Source organism: Apteryx mantelli, chromosome 3 (assembly GCF_036417845.1).
Source record: "Apteryx mantelli isolate bAptMan1 chromosome 3, bAptMan1.hap1, whole genome shotgun sequence".
NCBI classification, from domain to species: domain Eukaryota; kingdom Metazoa; phylum Chordata; class Aves; order Apterygiformes; family Apterygidae; genus Apteryx; species Apteryx mantelli.
Genome location: NC_089980.1, coordinates 36163216 through 36180231, shown reverse-complemented (window position 1 = coordinate 36180231; position 17016 = coordinate 36163216).

The following is a 17016-nucleotide window of genomic DNA, read 5'->3' as shown; positions in this document are numbered from 1 at the left end:
TTGGGGTTTTTTTTCCAGGTGTGTAGGATTTTTTCAAGAGTGTAGGATTGCTGTATTTCTGCCAATGGGAAAGAAGAGCTAAATTAGTTCTTTATTTTCCACTTTGAGATTTGAATTCTGTAAGAAAGCCAGTAATTTTTTAATAATGGAAGAAACAAGATGGGAAAACTGGAAAAACAGATGTCACTGTAAATGACAAATAAGAATACAATCCTGTTCAACAGAAATGTCTGTCCAGAAATTTTCCAACCTGATTTTTTTTATATGAAAGCTTTAGTGCGGTGTAAAAATAAGTAAATCTCACAACCCAAATATTTATGTATTATGCAACTATTTTGAATTAAAATTAATTTTTAAATTTTTGTTAATTAAAAATTACTTAGAAGAGGAAAAGGGACATGCATAAAGGAGGGCTTTTATCAGGGATTTTATAATAAGAACAGCTCTGAACTCCATGAAGCAAAGTGCATAGCTCACAACAGCTGACCTAGAAATCTGTGAAATGATCTGTGGAAAGGCTGAAGTTCTTCAGTATGTGACAGAGATACTAGGCTTTCTGGCTGATCAAATAATTGTTTTTAAATCATTCAGTATAGTTCTGCTTTTTATTTCTCACAGTAATATTGAACCAGCTTTTTGCTACCACAGAATGAGTCAAACGCAAGGAAATAGCAAAAAATAAAAAGACTAGTATGTTTAGCCAGAACCATGTTTTGTCATTTTATCATACAAACTATGTCAGCCGGCAGCTGCATGAGTAATCTAAGCTTCAAACAATATCATTCTGCAGATAAATCAATGGATACAGACAGAAACAAGCTAAGTCTATTTTAGACAGCCTAATGATCAGTAGTTTTTTTTCTAATAGCTTGTCAGACTTCAACCTGTCAAGACTGAAGATTTAGGGACACTGATTCACTCGAGATTTCCTGATTGCATTCCCGCTGGGCTATCTACAAATCACAATAGAAAACTCCTAGGAAAAGGGAAGAAAATGGATAGCCTTCAGGCCTTTATGAGGCATAAGCTATTGTCATGCCTCGACTAAATCCTAATTACTCTGATTAACAATGCAACCCTGTCACTGCTCCTGCATAATAGTGAGAAAGTTTGCAGTAATTACTATGAAATTCTGCCACTTCTGCTAAGGCCGTCACACGTGCCTTACTGGGACATTGTCTCCCCCGCATGCCATTCATCCAGCTGTTGTTTCCAAAATAATGTTTCCAGGGTGAATTCATTTGCAATTCAGACCAGACCTCAACACACCCAGTGGGATCAACTGACTCACAAGATGGGCTGCAGGATTTAAACCATATTGAGAAGTTACTGGCTCTGTGTATCAGATTTCTTGATTCTCCATTATATTCACTTCCCTTTTATAATCAATGGTTCATGGTAGGTTATTATTCAGGTTTAATGTCATCTTTCTTTTTTATTTTTTTAATTTATTTTTATTTATATCTTACCTGTTTCAGAGCTTTGTCACTGTTTTAGCTGTTAAATATCTTTAAGGTATAATGGAAATAATATTGCACACAGGTGTCTGCAACAGCATGTACACATCTATTTAGAAGGAAATGTCCAACAGTTTAGTGAGAGGCATAGCATTGCTTTCATTGGAGAAAAAAAAGGAAAAGCTTGTAAAACAGAGGCATAACTTTATTTATGAGGAAAAAATGTATTTTGAGATGTTTATGCTAGAATAGGAGATTCCAGTCATCTATACTGCTTGATCTCTGATTTCCCAAAACGCTTTCCCTCTCATCTTCTATTAACTCTATTGTCTAATCCTGCTGTCATTAAAACTGACTGCAAAATTCTCTAATGAAATCCTGATTCCACTGGAATTAATAGCAAAGTTGCCATTAGCATCAATGGCTGAGGCCAGAGCCATGGGATGGGTGGTCTCCCTCACTCTCCCTGCAGCCTGGAGTCCAGGGGACAGGGGCAGGACGTGGCAGAGACAAGGGAGAAAAGGTCATGTGCTGTCACAAAATTCAGGTGCAGTCAGGGTGTGAAACCAGACCCAGGAACTCACTCGAGACATACAGAGTAAGAATGGATTTCACCTTTACTGATTTAAAGTGAAAGTTTATTCCTCCATTTCTGATAGGTAAAGTCTGGCTTCTGTTAGCTGCCAAGCACTCTCAGCTAAACTGAATCAAACCTCTCAGTGCTCAGCACCTTGCAGGATTAGCCCATGGTGGTTCCAAGCCTGCATAACATACCTAGTCACTGATTTGTATTAAACAAAGTGTTCAGCAATGAAGCTTATAGAGTTAAATCCTGTTATGCTCCACTAAGAAAAAAAAAGGTCATAATTAAAATTCTTACTTTTTTCATATTTTAAAGGACTCATTCTGGGAAATGCTCAGTGCTTTTTGCCATATCCTCCAGCTGAGGGCATGCTACTCTGAAAGGGGGGGTTGTCCTAGAAGAACAGAATACTGCCGCTTCCTTTGCACTTGTGTGCACAGCCTTCAGTCCTACCTTGCATGCACTCAGTGTGTCTTTGGAGCCTATCAGGCTTGGAATTTATCAGGTGATCAGCTGAAAAGGAAGGGACATTTGATTTGGCTTGCATAAAATAAAATTTCAAATTAAATCATTTAGAAGCAAGCAAAAAACTGTAATGGTCTGCTTTGAAAATACAAATCTGTTTGCCTGTCAGAAACACATGCTGATTTCATTAAACTTCCTATGGAGACTGTCTTGACAGCCTGGCCAGCTGGCAGTCCTCTGCCCCATCACCCAGCTTGCTTGAAGACCACTGTGCTCTGTGTCCAGGCACTGCACCCAGCAGTTGGAGGAACTGGCCAGCAGGAAGGCAGGCGCTGACACAGATTGTTCCATTTTGCCAGGTATTTGGTAATGTTGATGTTTCATTCCAGCACCAGAACAAAATGAAATGTTGACAACCTGGAATTTCCCACAAAACAGACATTTCTTTTTCCGGCTAGCTCTAATGTATACACACACACACACACACGCACGCACATGCACGCACACACACACTTGCAGAATTATTAACTGCTATGTAATGACACCAGACTATATGCCCACTTCCAATGTGTGGTACGGAGGGAATCCAACCCTCAAAAATCCTGTATTAAAACAGTCACTGGAGAGCTGTGGAGAGAGGAAAGCAGTTAGGTTGCATAGCTCTTTCTTCATGGAGCAACCTGGAGCTTTGTGTAGTTTAACTGTGTGAACCATCAGCCCTGGAGGAAGGAGAGCACTGCTTTGTCCGAGGAGCCTGGAGAGTGACTCAACACAGTACGTTCATCTGTTACTTACAGAACAAATTGCAAGAAAGGGATCACTGTTTGGATCAGTAGCAACTCTTTCTCCATTCCCTGTGAGTTCCTTTTTCTTTTTTTTTTCTTTTCTTTTCTTTTTTTTTTTAACAGGAGCAGTTGCAAAGTGCCAAAAGCTATCAGAAAGTCTGCATTACATCAAGCAAACTAACTCTGCTGACCCTCTGAGCTAGCCCACAGGGAAGAACACCAGGAGGGAGATTGCGGCTGAAGATAGGACAACTTAAGCAGCAATTCATTGTGAACCAATTTTCTAAGCTGTTGATAGAAGCATTAAGTATGAGAGAGGAAGGGAACTTATCTTTCTGCCCAAGCAGAACTCTAATGACTCCATAATGACTGCTAAATAATGTTGCCAATAATCTCTATTTAATTATACAGCTCCCGTATGCCCTAAAAAGGAAAGAAAACACAAAAGTAGTCTGCAGTCCTAACTTACCCAGAAGTCCCTTAGCCTAGTTCTGTAAAATGTATATGGATATCTAGCATGAGTTATTAACAGGAACATAATTCACTTTCCATCCTTCATCCCATCTGAAACATCTAGTTATGTGAAATAAATTTGTCCTACTCTTGAAGCAGCCATCAGCAAATGCTGTATCTGTTGTAGATTGTTAGCATGCAGGTAAGCTCTTTTCAAGACAAAAATACATGCATTTTCACAAATCTGCTTTGGAAAGTTCTTCAGAAAGGTTTTATCTTTGAGCAGAACTGACTACAAAAACAGGGTGTTTAATGAACACAGCACCACTTTGTGTGAAAGTTTGAAGAATATTTTCAGACAGATGCTTTTTGTAGGAGCTGGTGACTTACACAATGGCCTTTTTAAAAGCCTAAAAAATATGAATTCCTTCTTTATCATTATTTACTTTTTACAGATTCTGAAAGTCTCAAAATAGGCCTGACTTTGAAATAACAGCTTACTATTATGCTATGCATGCAATAGGCTAAGGAGGGTATTTTATTTAAGCACAAAAATTTATTTTTGGCTTAATATTCCAAAGCCTTCTTAATGCTCAATTTACTAAAATATGTCTTCAGGCACAGCCCAGATTCTGGCCAATAAAAACACTGGTTTCATCTGGAATATTAAACAAGCTAATTGATAAAAAACATGGCATAATAGGTGGACAGTCTGTCATTTGACTTCCACCACCAGCTCAGGAGAGTTATTGTTATTATAAATAATACAAATTAGGGAAACACAAGGAACCAGATTTCCACTTACTGTGTGGAGAGGGAGCCAAATTCTGAATTTTGTGATTAAACTTATAATACGCAAGACAGTGAAGCAGGAATGGAGAGCATCTCCAGAACTGTATTTTGATGAAAAGATAGTGTGATTTCAACCAAAACCCAGTGCATGATTAGTTTTAGCTATATGTGTTAAATATTTTGCTGCTGTTAAAGCTCTGGCTGATGAATTTTGCTGGTGCTTTTTCGTAAATTTGCAGAGTATCACCTGTGCTTTCCCTGATTTATACATATACAGAGGGAAGTTGAAATGAATGTGTGAATATCTACAGACTAGTCTATTACCTTAAATCATGTGGGAATTAGATTAATAAGAGGAGGGGGGATAGGGGTATGAACTGCCCTTTATTAGTATCTCATAGACCTGACAGTGAGTGTCTGTTCCAAAATGTGGGAGGCAGATGCCAAAGGCCAGTGCAGAGAGCGAACAGGAGCAGAGGCAAGTCAGAGTCAGCTCACAGCCAACTCGGCCACAGGCAACCCCTTCTCCTAAGCCCAAACTGAGGGTCTTTCCCTAGGCGAAGAGCTGCCTGTAGGAACTACCCTTCCCTTGCCTCCAGGGCCAGGGCTATTCTTCGCCCTCCTTTGAAGACATTGGAGCTAATTATAATATAAAGCCAACAGCTTTACGAAAGAAGCAGTAAAAGAAGCACAATGACATCTACTCATCTCATGGCCAGTGTCACAATAAGGACGTACGGGCAAAAAATTGAGGGAAAGCAGGTCACAGCTGATGATAATCTCATGCACCTAGGGAGTCAGCCTCTCAGCTTCTCCAAGTGAGGTCCCCTGGAGACAGGCAAGCAGGGAGGGGGCCGGAGGCAGGCTCCTTCACAGCAGGAAGCAGTTTCATTTCCCTGTGAAACAGAGACAGAGAAGAAAAACAAAAGAGAGCAGGAGAATAAGATGCCAAGAGAAGAAGCTGAGTTCAGTGCACAATACAAGTCTCAAAAGGCAATGGGAAATGAGAAAAGGCTCTGTATTCCTCCAGTGGAAAATATTAGAGCATGCACACGGTCTGAAATGCCCTTATTAGACAGACAGCAGCCATTTCTCTTTTCCTTGCCTCATTTTTTTCCATTAAAAAATAAAAGAAAATTGGCCAGTTGATGTGATTCAGCTCCTGAACTGGCTTTTTTAGAGGTAACGCTTCCTGTCTGAAGTACTGTTTCTGGCAGGATGGATTTCCTGGCTGAAATTTTCAAAGTCACCTAGGGAACCTGTGTGTTCACACACGTACCATGAATTTAAGCAGGAACTGTCATCTAAACCCCATGAGCAGATGTGAAATATTCTTTTTTTATCCTCTCTTTTCACTTACTCATTCTTTGCTGCATTTTTTATCTTCCTCTTTGCTGTTTTGTACTTTCTTCTCACGGTCTTTCTTTCCATTAAGCCTCCTCACATTTCACTCCTTACTAATTTTCTCTCTCTTATTTTTTCCGATAACTGCCAGCTTCTTCTATGCCTTTGACTTTCCTTTCTCTCCAGATGCTGTCTCTCTCTCCATTCTCACTCCTTTGTACCATCAGTCTGCCCTGTCTGGCCAGTTGCCCCTTATATAAGAGCTGGACAGGCTCTTCTGTTTCCAGTGTTACCTTTAAAATAGGAATTAATTGCAATGCTTCCTTCCCAGCAGTGAGGCTGTATAGTCCATCCAAACTCCATCAACAGATATGCAGAAACACCCTCCACAAGGCTCCTTGGGATGGTGGGGAAGGGTAGGAGAAAAATTGAGCGAAGAGAAATAGGCATATGTCTCCTTTCCTTAGTTACAAATAACTACCTGAAGAATATCCAAATGGTTCTGAATGCTGACATATGCACCAGGTTTTCTACCAACACACCAAATTTTCCACTGGCTTCTCTAGTGTGCTGCAAAGATAAAGTTGTGCCTTTATTCTGCTGGTTCAAATATCTGCCTGACCATGAATTCCTGTGAGTGCTCTTTATACCTAATGCCCTCCTTCATACCTAATGTGTACAAATGTCAACATTTGCACCCACTCTGCACCACTGATTTAGAGCTTCCTCTCCTGTAACTAGATCGCTGGTGTGATAAAAAGAGAGTGTACAACCAATTCCTGTACCAACAGGGCTTGGACTAGTCTCAAGAATGCAACTGTGTCTTTAATACTGTTCCTAGTTTGGAACACAAGCATCCTGAAAATAATTAAAATAAGGTATCTGAATGAACTTCACCTTAATTTTTCAGAAGAAAACCATGTCCTGATGTTGATTCATGCAATATGTGAATATGCATTTAGCTACATAGGCACAAAAAAAATCACTTAATTAAGAAATGTGTAAAAAGTGATAACTGTAGATTAATTTTAAACATTTCTTTATGAAAATCAGAAAAAAATTATGAGTCTTGCTACATATCCAAGAGATTCAATATTTTAATTCTGTATTTTATTCTAAAACCCAAACCATTACACAATTTCTTACTTTAAAATATTTAGGTCCTTTGAGGTCAGGGCTTCTTTTTGTGGTACTTAGTTACCAAAAGCTGTTAGAGTCTGCCAATTCTATAGTACAGAATTTATAGCACTGACTCAAAGACAGTTCCTGGAGGTATTCAGCAGCCCTTTGTACTAAATCGGCAGTCATATCTTTGATAAATGTCTCCTGAGTCCAGCAGTAACTGTTCCTCAGTGCTGAAAGATAAAACAGTGGACCCCATATGAAGTATGCAGTTTAGTGAAGACACACAGTAACAAGGAACTAGTAAATAACTTCTAAGGAAGTTATGGTTAACCCAGCGCTCGTGAACACTGAACTTAACAGTTCTTGAAAACAGCATGGAAGCCTATCTGGGCACTTGTCTAATGTGCTGCTCAGGTATAAAATGTGCAGCACCTTGGAGGATAATAAGACAATCGTATTAACACAAATGAGGGATATAAAACTTTTTCAGGTTGATAAGACCCTTTCCAGACCTTTCTATTTCATCCGCATCATGAACTTCTGCATTCAGTCTGTTACTTGATAATTCTGTTAAAATGTGGACCTACAAGCAACGAACACAGGGTTCATCCAGGCTCCATGTTAATGCTCTAGGGTCTGGTCCTGCACCTGCAACTGATACGAGCAATCGTTGCTTACATGACCACTACTCACACAAAGCTCATTTTTGCCTCTTATGTTCAGATCTGCTCTACCAAACAGCTGTACTCAAGTCAGTGGGAATTTTTTCATGGACTTAAATAGGCCTGTGAAGAGATGCCATGGAGTAAAGAGGTACAGAAAGACTGCTGGCTGGCTTGGGCATAGCTGGAGGGTGACCTTTCTGAGTCAGCTTTCACCAAGCCAAAGCACTGCTCCCCTGTGAGATGCCATAGCAGCTCAGCATTTCAACACGCCGAGAGGACAGGCCATGTTGGAAGTCATGGCCTTGTTTGCAGCCTGTCAATGCCTCATCATTTCAACCTCAGGGAGTGTGAGAGCTGATTAAGTCACACACTTCCATGAGTAATCAGGGTTCAGGTACCTTCAGCCCGTGGGCAGGGTAAGGTTTTGAATGACTGGAGTCCTTGGTCGCTGCAGTGTTTCATAAGTTCCTACCATCAGAATATTATAGTAGAGGATGCCAGTGACTAAGGCAAAAAGAAAAAGAATAGGTCGTATAATTCTTCTGGCTGAGATTTATGGGCCCATCTCATCAAGAGTAAATTGGTAGTGTAGATTTAAATGAAAACTCGGTGTGAGGAGCAGCTTAATTTGACAGCATGAAAATGTGTCCCCTGCTGGCAAACAAATCTCTTTACTTTTTCTATTAAAAAAATCAGTCTAGTTAAAAACCTGGATAAACTCCCATCCAAGCCATCAGAAAAGTCAGTCTAGTTAAAAACCTGGATTAACTCCCATCCAAGCCATTAGGTCATCATCCAGGTACTGGAACAATGCTAGGAAAAATATTATTTCATATTCTTTTCTTCCCAGCTCAGTGTCTGGCATCTTTCCACCAGGAGAGGGAAGGCCTCCCTCTGAGAGGAATGGCACCAGGCCCTCAGTAACTCTCTTGCACTGTTTTGAGGATCACTTAGTTTAATTCCTTTTTTTTTTTTTTTTTTGGTGGGATTTCATGTACATTATTTCAGGAGCAAAGGCCTAACCAGTCTGGTTCATTAAAGATTTTCTAAAAATGCCCTGGCATCTCTGATAATAGTCGTCTGTACCTACTAATGAGGGAGACGTGCCTCTACAATGGGAAACAGAGTACACGACTATTTCTGAAACTATTTTTGAAACTATGCTCTTATAGTTAAGCCAAAATTACTTACATACAAGCACTGAATTCTGGATAAAAGTGACTGTATTCAGAGCTGGGCATTTACACAGGGAAATTCCTCCAGAATAATAAATTATACCAGAAGAGATATAGAGGAATCATTATTTCTGGAGCAGCAACCTTTAAAAGTTCCCTCTGTGGATTCACACTTAATACACATGACATAGGAGGAAGTTATTTTGTGGTCTGGAGAAGGAAAAGCTTTAAATCAGGATTAAGTGCCAGGACTAATGAACCACTGAGATCTGCAGTGTCCCTTACTTCTTTATATCTAGCATATATTAGTAAATACAGTAAAATAAAAGGTCATGCTAAGGGACCAATGAATAAAGACATAAAATGTATCATTATGGTATACTCTAAGGCCATTTTAAAGTTCTGTTTGTAGATGCAAAATAATATAGGCTACCTAAGACTATAACTGTTTAACTAGACTAAATGGATAAATGTAATACAGATGAATTTAAGGTTTATAGGGAAGAGATCTGATGATCTCTACTATGTTGGTGCACGTGAGAAAGAGACCTCGTTATTAAGTGTAACTTTGGATTCCAGCTCTGATGAGGGAGCTCTTAAGTTTGCTGTTCTAGTGCACATTAACTACTAAAATATTACTTCCCCCCCACCCCCAAATTCCCATAAAAGTCTAGAAAGTATGGATCTCTTTAGTCCCAGACGAAATGCTGAACACCAGCACTTTCCCTTCCTCCATTTACAGCACCATTCTATTTAGTCCTGAGGCCCATTGCCCCAGCATGCTTTAGTAAGCTGTGCTCAATGGTGCTCAGAGGAGTCAGACAGTTCCTTCAAAAAATCCCTGTCTGTGAGCTGGTCAAATTTTCCTTGAATTCAGTAGCCCCCAGTAGCATCCTTGCACATCTGCATTCAAATATTGCACAATCTAACCCCAAATACGAAAGAGGAAACAGAATAAAATTTTATTTTAAGATTTACCAAGAGTAAATTCACCAGGACTCAGATCTCCTGGTTTATGGAGACACCAGACTATCTCAGAGCAATACTGTCTGTTTCCATAAAAATTCACTGCAGTCTAGTATCACTAAATCTTCTCTGTCAAGTAACAATCTCTACTTATTAGGCTCCTAACACACTCTCATATTAATACCTACATTCCCATCAAAACCAAACGTGCTTTAAAAACCTAGCCTATTAGCAATTACATTTTTACCCATGACCTAAGAAGACAGCTGTGCTCCTCCGCCTAACACAGCTGACAAAGCCACGTGAAAAGCAGTGTTCCCAAAGATGCTTAGCAGCAGATACATTTCCAGAGAATAGAGCACCTTTATAGCCTTTTTGATTAATATTAATATTTTATCAATAGAATATTGATATTAATATTTTATCTGGGAATAAAAAACAAATATGCACAATATGTATGACTCTATAAACAGGAAAATAAGAACAAAAGTTTCACAAAGACCATTATGGACCTTATCTAATGCATATCTAATTAGCCTGTATACTACTCTGACACTACTGTGTTTGGGGATATTAAAAAAGAAACCCTCACGTAGGTTAGATGTGTAGTTCAATATCTTCTGCGGGGGAGCAGATATTATACAAAAGCATCACTGGAGTACCCTAAGAACACACATAACTACTATTCTCTTCAGGGAGAGAGCTGTGCTGAATATTAAGCATTTCTCACTATCCTCATAGAAACAGGCAAGAAGCAATGATAGTTCTAGTAGGAGATTCTCCATTAGGCATTTTTCATACCCGCTGTTCGGACAGAAAGGCAGAAAGGAATGGTAAAACATATGTCATAACAGATTCTGTCCCCGTTTATGCCCCTAACATCTTCTTCTTGTCTGTGGCTTGGTACACAGGCAGACCCGCACCCAGCCTGTTGTACAAGGGAGGCTTCAGATAGCTTGGCCATATTTTAACTTTTGTATTTGAATGTCAGTACATTTGGTAGCTGAATTTTGATCATCTGACCCTTGCAGAGAAGCAGCCCTCAGAGGCAAACACAAGGGGAGACCCTTCCCCACCTCCTTTCCTCACAGTCCCCCCTGAGCTGGCTGAAGCAGCCTTGAAGCTTGACTCCAGTCTGTAGTGTATCTTACATACACACGTTTCTTTCACAAATCTGGTAGCAGAGGGTGTGAAAGGACAGCTGGATAAAGAAGGGATAAAAGGGCACTGGACACTTTAAATCCACAGTTTCAGAAGATTGTTTCAGGTGCTACTATTCCTCCCTTCTTTTCCCTTACTCCATCAGCATTACCCCCCTTCCAGTTTCCATGGCTTTACAATTACATTTGTCTGTCTTTTAACATACCTTTCTCTCCCCTGTTGCTGTGTGAAAGACTCCCACAGACCACAAGATAAACTAATTTAGGGCAAGGTTTTTTGAAGAGCTGAGTTCCCACTTAGGTGTCCAAATACCTGCCAGGTTTTCAGAAGTGTCTGGGTTGTTGGATATTTTTTGAAAAAATTCTGACCTTTATTTACATGCGTAAATGGGATATGAGCTCTTTCAAGATGCTTATTCCATTTTGGGGTCCTGGGTTCCCTTGACTAAAACTGAGTACACGCAAGGAGCAGGAAAGGGAACTACATGCAAATGGCTGACAAAGCAATTGACTAGCTTGTGTGGAAAAATGTTGCTTCTTCTAAAGTCTTTTACAATCATAAGCTACTTGTATGCTGTTTACAACAGAACTAAGTCAGAAAGAGCTAGGCAGAGAAGTGACTGTTGTCTCTACCTTGCTAGTAACTCTAACTTTGCGAATGAACTGCCCTTTGGTCTGACGGGTTTGCTGCAATAGTTTAGTTCCTCTAATTTCCAAGTGCCCCACCAGCATATTTTCTCTGTGCAGAATGCTGAGAACGGAGGATGTGGCTTTCTGCAGCATTGTCTTTTGAATCAATGTATGTCACAACAGTCATCCCAACTCCCACACGCAAAAAACTCTCCCGTCTCCCCAAATCATGAGATTTTAAAAATAGTAACCATTGACTTACTATTTGTCTCCTGTCTTTGGTGTTTGTTTGGGTTCACATTATCAAGAACTTGCCTGCTTGTAAGGCTAGAAACACAGATTTACCAAAACCAAATCTGGGATTACCAGATAATCGTTTGAGTCCAGGAACTGAGGATTTACATGTGAGACTCATGACAAAATCATGAGAGCTGGCAACAATAACAATATGATTGCTACTGTAGTAATGAGAATTTCAGGAGCTTTCATATGAAAGAATAGTTCCTCTGTGTGTAAAATATTTTTTCCCATAAAACTACTAAACAGCTGAGCTTTATAGGTAGCTGCCAACAAGAATTCGGCAAGAACAATTCATGTTAATCTAACCTTATTTTCCACTGTAGTAAAGCAGAGATTTTGTGGGTAGAAGAGCAGCATAAGATGTCATATCTTGACTTCAGAAAATTTTTTGATATTGTCTCAGGTGACATTACCATAAGCAAATTAGGGAAACAAAATAGTAATTGATCCAAGGCAGATGCCTATAGGATTCAAAACTACTGTACAGAACCGGTTGAAAAACATACTTAAAAAGAAATGATCAGTGGCTCACTGTCAGACTGGAAGACTATAGGAGGCTGCATTTCCTAGGCATCTGTCCTGGGCCAGTTTAATATTTTCATTAATAAAAATGCTTGGTACAGTTTCAAGCAATGAGAAAGTTTAGAGGGGCATAGGCACACTGAAGGAAAGGATTAAACTTTCAAATGACTTAGAGGGAGGGGTCAGGTGGTCCAAAAAACAAAGTAGGATACAATTTAATACAGACAATGGCAAGGTGCTAAACATAGGCAGGATTAACCATTTGCACAAATTCAGAACAGGGAATGATCAGTTCGGGAGAAAAAGTTTCAGGGATAAAAGTGGTTTACAAGCTAGATATGTTATTTGTTATCATGCAATTGCAAAAAAAATAAAATAAAAATCATATTGCATTGTATAAAAACATTTGTAGGAAACATGTAACAATCCTTTTCTCTGACTAGTGCAGCCAAAACGGTAAATGAAGTTCTGTTCCCAGTTTTAAGCACTGCGCTTCAAGGAAGAGATAAACTGACTGGAGTGAATCCATGGAATAGAGAGAACTGAAGAGAAATTATAATAATTTTCAAATAAACACAAGGTAGTGGTAAAGAGAAGATCTTGCAACGAGTAGGACAAGAAATAATGGCCCTAAATAACACCAGTGGAGATTTAGGCTGGTTTTTAGGACAAATTTCTATGAAGATAAATACATTAACTTTAATAAGGGCAATAATAAGACAATCAAAAGAAAGTACTCTATATGATTAACTATAAAATAAAACAATTTCTTCTTGCTGTATACCATTCCTGCTGATGGTCAGTCAAATGAATATGTTCGTGCTGCATCACATGCAAACCATTTCATGAGGCTACATGTACTGCAGTCAAACAAAAATTAGCAATTAAAAATGATGCAGAGGTAAAAGTAAGGGAGTAAGCATATTTTAGTGCTTGTTTATGATGTACCAAAAAACTAAGAGTACCTAATTCATTTTCTCTCAAAGTATTTGTTCGCAGTCATTGTTTCAGGTAGTCCTTATTATGCGCTGACTGAAATTAACTGCACGGTTATTTGTGGAACTGGAACCAGAGACATAGTAACTAAATTAATGTAGGTCAGTCGATAGGGAGAATTTAATTTTTATCTATACTATTAGATAATTTGGGGGTTTGGGTTTTTTTGAATATCTTTTCAACTTAAATGCCCCCAAAGGTACATGTTTTAAATTTTAGCTCACCAACCAAAGGGTCAGAAATTCAACTGAGACCCACTAAGTCTTCCAGGAAAACACGCAAAGACCAATCTGGATATTCTTTACACTTTCTTAGGTAACAAGCAAGCAAACAAATGTTTGAATAAAGGAATAAATCAGGTCTTCTATAGAAGTAAAAGGTCCATATTACCCTTTCTCCATTTTGCAGATTATCTTCAGGTATATAACAGCTACAGTTTCAATTTAACACACTTGAGGAGCTGAACAGATTGCAAAAAGATGAGAATTTCACTGAACTTGTGGTTAGCATGCCCTGTTTTTGAGAAACCTAAAAATTTGACAAGGAAATTAAGAAGTTAATTGAATCTGCTTATTCTAACAATAGCCAAAGGCAAAGAAGATACACTGATGTTAGATAATAAAGTTTCATTTCTCTCCTGTCCTGAAAGACGATATGTGTTAGAACTAATGCCCCTTGGCATGAGAGTTTGCTGGAATGTAATGGTTTAACATGGATCAGTGATCTTAAAGCTTTCCAAAGTGGGTGCAAATGTCAGTCCATTGAGTAATGAGCACCAGGGAGGATTGTTCCCTACAGGATCTGTCTAAATATATACAAAACTACTAGCTGTCAACCTGAAAATAGGCTAAAAGGCTATTTTTCATCTGATTGCTTGTTTGTCAAGAGTACAAAATAATATATAAAAAATAAGGAAATGAGGAAATACCGACCAGCATATGGCAGAGCTTTATGAGATAGGTCAGACAGTGTTAGATTTATTCCCAGTCATGTGAAAGTCATGAAAATTACTTTCTTTCCCCAGAAGAAAACATTATGTAACCGCATTGTGAATATGTAATTGCACCAGTTTTTGGACCAGAAGTGTTTTCAAAGAAAGCTCAAAATTTGGGGGGCAGTTTAAGAAGCAAAGGCTGTGTAACTTAAATGACTACTCATTTCTCATGAATAGTGACTCTATGACAATGACTTTTTTATCGTATGGTCTGCAGAGCTGTAGAAGTCCATGCACTATCTTTACTCTGTGAGTCTATGAAAGGTAATGAAGAAAGCAAGAAGTTGTCCATAGGCTTAAGTAGAGAGTATCATACCTTCCCTAGACGAATGTTAAATGCCCAGAAGTTGAAAAAATTTGAAAACCACTGTACAAAGCAGTAATCAAAGCAAATGGTTTGCAAACAATGCAGAGGTGGATATTCACTTAGGAGCCAGGCCAGCTCTTATTACCTTCAGTGAAAGATGGATCACTCCCTGATTCAAAGCCCATTGAAGTCAATGATGTGAGTCATTCCAAGACTTCAGAGGGCACCGGACATGGCTATACTTAAATAACAAAGTTATTTTGTAAAATTTAAATTCATTTGCAAATAATTCATGTACAGGAGAGAACTAAATTCATCAAATAAGTATTTTGCTGTAAATAATTTCCCATAAATCCAGTGCTTAATGAATTTCCGTCAAAATTTCTGTATAATATCTGCAAACCTAAACTGTAAACTAAGTGGTGTAAAACTGAATTTCAGCATTCCATGGAGTTCTTTTTGAAGGTCTTATATGCTATACATACACTATATTCATATTTAAAACAGTTATTTAACATATGAGGATTTTACTACTTAGTTTACTTCTACCATTATTCCATTAATAAATTCACCATATATGCAGGCTTATGAACAAACTAAAACAGACCCAAATGTTCTAAATGCACAGTCATTTCATTAATAAATGACAAAAAAAAGAAATAAAAAATACAGTTTTTCTATTCATGCTTGCTGAAAAGATACAGGGGAAATGGACTCTCATCCAATCTCACAGACCACAGAAATAAAAACCTGTAAGTCTTCATCTAGCAAAAAAACAACAACATGTGTTTAAAAAAAGGTTGAAGAAAATTCCAGAAGAAAATAATTAGAGACACATCTTTTCCTAGTTCTGGTCTTGCTCTATTCTCAGCATCAGGTAATACAGGTATATTTCCTAACACGAAAGCACACCCTAAGATTTTCAAATATACCTAGGGATCATCCTGGCTCTATGGAAACCAGCTGCAAGATGTCTCAGTTCAAACATATAAAAACTAAGGCAACCAAATACCACTACTCTTTTAGAAACCCTGGGTCATAAAAATGGCTGCTTTCAGATTCATTGTTAATATTGAGCCTAACAACCAAACTTTATACAGTTCAGACCTGTGAGCCTCAGTCACCAGCACAGACACACTCACCCTTTCTACTTAGAATCAACGGCAAAGTGTGCTGCAGGTCTGCTCACAGTGGAGATGGCAAACAGATGAATTCCCACGCTTGTATTCACTTGGGTTCTTTTTGGCAATTTTAGATGAATTCAGAGGTCACTGGAAAGTGAACCCTGACAGGACGGAATGCTTAAATTACAAGGAAAAAAGCAAACAAACTTGACCCCTACTCTTTATGATGGCTCTGACAATTGTGAAATGAAAAAAAAGAGGAAATTACAGAAGGTTTGGTAGGAAAAAGCATCTTGTGCAACACAGTAGTAAATGTCATCTGTGAAACAGGGAGACTAAAATCCACTGTATCTTTCAGGTTTACTAATTCTCTTCTTCCCTTAAAAATTCATGGACTCAAGACAAGCGTGGTGCACACTAAGCATTCCAATTGCTTTTGAAAGGAGCGTTTTGCTAGTGGAAAATGTGCTGTCTCTTCGATTGCAAATGTAGTTGATTGTGAGGAGAATGAAAGGATGACCTATGACATGACCTGCTAGTGCAGTAAGGTCATTTTTTTTGCCTCCTCACACAAAAGATAAGAGGCTGACTGCTTACAAAGTGTTCTGGCAAATGGACAAATTAGGACTGCCCGGACTCCCGCTCCAATCAGGCAAGTTATTCTAAGTGAAGATAAGTGAAAGTCTGAAATGTTTTTAGGAGGAGGCAGACTGCAAGCTTTCATTCCTTCCTGAAATGGATGGATTGCAAAGGAATAGAGCTGTGCAAAAATGGCTTGCCCAGTAGTTTCAGGTTTCAGACCTGAGGTTTCTATAACTGAGCAGAAGAGGTAGGACAGGATAGCCTCATGGGTGCAATGTTGGACCGGGACTCAGGACAGCAAGCCTCAGTTTGACTTCCACCTTGATCGTTTGTTTTCTGTGACACACCACACAAGAATATACAGGCAGGGAAAATCCTTCTCTGAGATGCCTAAGCACAAGCCAGAGCCTGGGTAAAATTCATACAGCCACATTACCATAGCATTACATTTGAATAACACCTGCCTGTTTAGGACAACTCCGGCACCATGAAAATTGAACTTTATGGCTTTCAGATCCAAACTTGCATCTGTTCTGCCAGGTCAGAGCACGGGCAAGTTTCAGTCCACATGCATCCACATGTATAAACATA